General features: G+C 50.7%; 1 non-coding gene across 1 annotated transcript; it reads left to right on the top strand.

The window, feature by feature from the left end:
* Window positions 1–4,563: 4,563 nt before the first annotated feature.
* LOC143175588 (5.8S ribosomal RNA) lies at window positions 4,564–4,718 on the top strand. Its single transcript, XR_013000311.1, has one exon. It is a non-coding gene; the product is annotated as a 5.8S ribosomal RNA (ribosomal RNA).
* The last annotated feature ends 282 nt before the right edge of the window (window positions 4,719–5,000 follow it).

Here is a 5,000-nt window from a genome sequence, read left to right as displayed (position 1 = left end):
GGGCACTGGTAAAGGGTGGCGATGATGCGTTCTATAATAGAAATACCCGTCGTAGCGTTTCTTCCGAGTCAACCCGCTCACGAAACTCTCTCTCTCGTCGTGGAATCCCCGCGTCGGAGAGTAAAACGCCGAAGGCTTACTATGAAACTTACGTCTCTCGACGATGGGACGATCCACGCGAAGAGTTGTTACGTGCACGCGTATGGTGCGATTGCGTCGATTCGCTTTTCTGTACGGGGAGTAATAGAACGTTGAGTTGACTTATCGGGTCTTCGTTGGAATTACCGTCGCTGGCATTGTAAACTCCAGATGACCTTGTGATTCCTTCGTCGGGCACTGGTAAAGGGTGGCGATGATTCGTTCTATAATAGAAATACCCGTCGTAGCGTTTCTTCCGAGTCAACCCGCTCACGAAACTCTCTCTCGTCGTGGAATCCCCGCGTCGGAGAGTAAAACGCGAATTCATAGTATGGAAACTTACGTCTCTCGACGATGGGACGATCCACGCGAAGAGTTGTTACGTGCACGCGTATGGTGCGATTGCGTCGATTCGCTTTTCTGTACGGGGAGCAATAGAACGTTGAGTTGACTTATCGGGTCTTCGTTGGAATTACCGTCGCTGGCATTGTAAACTCCAGATGACCTTGTGATTCCTTCGTCGGGCACTGGTAAAGGGTGGCGATGATTCGTTCTATAATAGAAATACCCGTCGTAGCGTTTCTTCCGAGTCAACCCGCTCACGAAACTCTCTCTCGTCGTGGAATCCCCGCGTCGGAGAGTAAAACGCGAATTCATACTATGAAAACTTACGTCTCTCGACGATGGGACGATCCACGCGAAGAGTTGTTTACGTGCACGCGTATGGTGCGATTGCGTCGATTCGCTTTTCTGTACGGGGAGAAATAGAACGTTGAGTTGACTTATCGGGTCTTCGTTGGAATTACCGTCGCTGGCATTGTAAACTCCAGATGACCTTGTGATTCCTTCGTCGGGCACTGGTAAAGGGTGGCGATGATGCGTTCTACAATAGAAATACCCGTCGTAGCGTTTCTTCCGAGTCAACCCGCTCACGAAACTCTCTCTCGTCGTGGAATCCCCGCGTCGGAGGGTAAAACGCGATATATAATAGTATATGCCAGTGGTTCGCGCGCGTCGTCTCTGAGATACGCGGTCGACAGAGTTCCGAAAACACGTGATGTGCCACGATTTCCGTGCGTCTTACATCTTTCGACGATGGGACGATCCACGCGAAGAGAACGTTCGTGCTTGCGTGAGGTGCAACAGCGTCGATTCGCTTTTCTGTACGGGGAGAAATAGAACGTTGAGTTGACTTATCGGGTCTTCGTTGGAATTACCGTCGCTGGCATTGTAAACTCCAGATGACCTTGTGATTCCTTCGTCGGGCACTGGTAAAGGGTGGCGATGATTCGTTCTATAATAGTAATACCCGTCGTAGCGTTTCGACCGATGTCACCCGCCACGAAAGTCTCTCTCGACGTGGAAACCCCGCGCCGAAGAGTAAACGCGAAGGCTTACCATACGAAAGAAAACGGTATTATACGCCTGTGGTATGTGCGTCTCGGCTCTGTGATACGCGATCGGCAGAGTTACAAAAAAACGTTGATGGGCCACGATTTCCGTGCGTCTTACATCTTTCGACGATGGGACGATCCACGCGAAGAGTAGTTACGTGCTCGCGCGAGGTGCGATAGCGTCGATTCGCTTTTCTGTACGGGGAGAAATAGAACGATGAGTTGACTTATCGGGTCTTCGTTGGAATTACCGTCGCTGGCATTGTAAACTCCAGATGACCTTGTGATTCCTTCGTCGGGCACTGGTAAAGGGTGGCGATGATTCGTTCTATAATAGAAATACCCGTCGTAGCGATTCGGCCGAGTCACCCGCCACGAAACTCTCTCTCGTCGTGGAATCCCCATGTCGGAGAGTAAAACGCGAAGGCTAACTATATAAGAAATATATAGTATTATTTATGCCTGTGGTTCTCCGTTTGCCCTACTCTCAGATACGCGACTCGGAGAGTTACGAATAATCGTGATGGACCACGATTTCTGTACGTCTTACATCTTTCGACGATGGGACGATCCACGCGAAGAGATCATTCCTGCTTGCGTGAGGTGCGATAGCGCCGATTCGCTTTTCTGTACGGGGAGAAATAGAACGATGAGTTGACTTATCGGGTCTTCGTTGGAATTACCGTCGCTGGCATTGTAAACTCCAGATGACCTTGTGATTCCTTCGTCGGGCACTGGTAAAGGGTGGCGATGATTCGTTCTATAATAGAAATACCCGTCGTAGCGATTCGGCCGTGTCACCCGCCACGAAAATCTCTCTCGTCGTGGAATCCCCGCGTCGTAGAGTAAACGCGAAGGCTTGCTATAGAAGACTATAGTTTATACGCCTGTGGTTCACCGGTTGCCTGCTCTCCGGGGTACGCGATCGCGCAGGAGTTACGGAAGAACTTGATGGGCCACGATCTCCAAGCGGCTATATCTTTCGACGATGGGACGATTCACGCGAAGAGAACGTTCGTGCATGCGTGAGGTGCGATAGCGTTGATTCGCTTGTCTGTACGGGGAGAAATAGAACGATGAGTTGACTTATCGGGTCTTCGTTGGAATTACCGTCGCTGGCATTGTAAACTCCAGATGACCTTGTGATTCCTTCGTCGGGCACTGGTAAAGGGTGGCGATGATTCGTTCTATAATAGAAATACCCGTCGTAGCGTTTCGACCGATGTCACCCGCCACGAAATTCTCTCTCGTCGTGGAATCCCCGCGTCGGAGAGTAACCGCCGAAGGCTTGCTATAGAAGACTATAGTTTATACGCCTGTGGTTCACCGGTTGCCGGCTCTCCGGGGCACGCGAAGGTTACGGAGGGACGTGAAGCGCCCGAGCAATGAAACGTCCGCAGGAGGAAACGAGCAACCGCCGAACATTGTTTCGCGACGTTTCCATAATGTATTGTCGTTTCGCTCGCATCCCGCTTCTTTCCCCTAGTTTCCTCGACGCGTAGTTTCGCAGCCTTAGTGGACGAATCATTCTCGATTCGAGGAAAGATATGCAGTGGGGCGTGCAATGAGCCCGCCAGAGACCACGATCTCCAATGCGTCTTTACATCTTTGGACGATGGGACGATCCACGCGAAGAGAACGTTCGTGCTTGCGCGAGGTGCATTAGCGTCGATTCGCTTTTCTGTACGGGGAGAAATAGAACGATGAGTTGACTTATCGGGTCTTCGTTGGAATTACCGTCGCTGGCATTGTAAACTCCAGATGACCTTGTGATTCCTTCGTCGGGCACTGGTAAAGGGTGGCGATGATTCGTTCTATAATAGAAATACCCGTCGTAGCGATTCGGCCGAGTCACCCGCCACGAAACTGTCTCTCTTTCGTCGTGGAAACCCCGCGTCGGAGAGTAAAACGCGCGAAGGCTGTGACTGTAACATATATATATATATATACACAGTATACAATGCCTGTGGTTTTTGCGCGTGTCGGCTCTTCGGTATACGCGATCGGCCAGAGTTACGGAGGGACGGTGAAGCGCACGAGAAATTGAAACGGCCGCACGATTGGAACCGAGCAACCGTCGAACATTGTTTCGCGACGTTTCCATAATGCGTTTTCGTTTCGCTCGCATACCGCTTCTTTTCCCCTAGTCTCTGAGACGCGTTTTCGAGCCGTTCTTCTACTATCGATTCTCGTAGAGAGAAGGGACCGGGTAGTCTGGAAGTGGAACCCGCATCTTGCGTGTACCGTACACGGAATTGAGAGGACCGGCCGTGAAGCTCGTTTTAAAGCCGTGCGTCTGACACCCAACTCTTGCGCGCCAATTTCGCGGCAAGAGATAATATGGGACGAATGACCGGCAAAGAGCCAGCTGTGAAGTCTGTTTTTTTAATCGAATCCGTGGACGTGTGTATGCCGTAGCGTCGCTCGTCGTGTTCGTTCATGGTCGTTCCGAGAGAAAGAACGAAAGCGGTAACGAAGGGACCGGCCGTGAAGCTCGTTTTAAAGCCGCGCGTCTGACACCCAACTCTTGCGCGCCAATTTCGCGGCAAGAGATAACATGGGACGAATGACCGGCAAAGAGCCAGCTGTGAAGTCTTTTTTCATTATTTGCTTTCAATCGATCGATCGGTACGATTCGTGCAACGTTTCGCGCGATGCGACGCGAAAACATGCGCGCAACAATAGATGCGTCTGATCGGAAGAACGCGAGGGTCGACTGCACGCGATGGATTCAGTATCGGGTAGGATACAAAATATATCCCCGTCGTTTCCACGCGTGCGAGTCTTCTGCGTCTTTCGCGGGTTTTTGAATGCACTATACGCCCGGAACGTCGAGAAATATATACATATTACTTGAACGTTTTTCGTCTCGAAAGGCTTCGGTGTCGTCTCCAAGGCGACGCCTGAATCTCCTTCGCGCGCTGGTCGGAGATTCAGGTATCAACTTTTATCTTCTCTTTGAAAGAAGAGAGATATTAGGTCGAACAAATGAGAATAAAATTATATATGTGAAATATAAAATTTATACGATTACCCTGAACGGTGGATCACTTGGCTCGTGGGTCGATGAAGAACGCAGCTAATTGCGCGTCAACGTGTGAACTGCAGGACACATGAACATCGACATTTCGAACGCACATTGCGGTCCACGGATACAATTCCTGGACCACGCCTGGCTGAGGGTCGTTTACGTACCATACACTGCTTGCGTAGCTCTGTCAAATCCCCGCCGTCGTTCACCTCTTCGGATCGAACGTTTTTTTACCGAAGGGCGCAAAGAACGTTTCTGAGTCGGGTTAAGAGAAGGATGCTACGTACGAGCGAACGATGGGTGTCTCGTCGGCGTTTGTCGCGGACACGCGAAAATTCTGTGAATTTCACGGACAGTGTACGTTCTAGTTGTTGCAAAACGATCGGAATCGTTTGTATGGACTCGCGTGAGTGTTCGCGGCGTCGTGCGTCGTTCAA

Source organism: Nomia melanderi, unplaced genomic scaffold, assembly GCF_051020985.1.
Source record: "Nomia melanderi isolate GNS246 unplaced genomic scaffold, iyNomMela1 scaffold0136, whole genome shotgun sequence".
Classification (NCBI taxonomy): domain Eukaryota; kingdom Metazoa; phylum Arthropoda; class Insecta; order Hymenoptera; family Halictidae; genus Nomia; species Nomia melanderi.
Note: the sequence above shows the minus strand (reverse complement) of the source record. Positions and strands in the feature narration are given on the sequence as shown.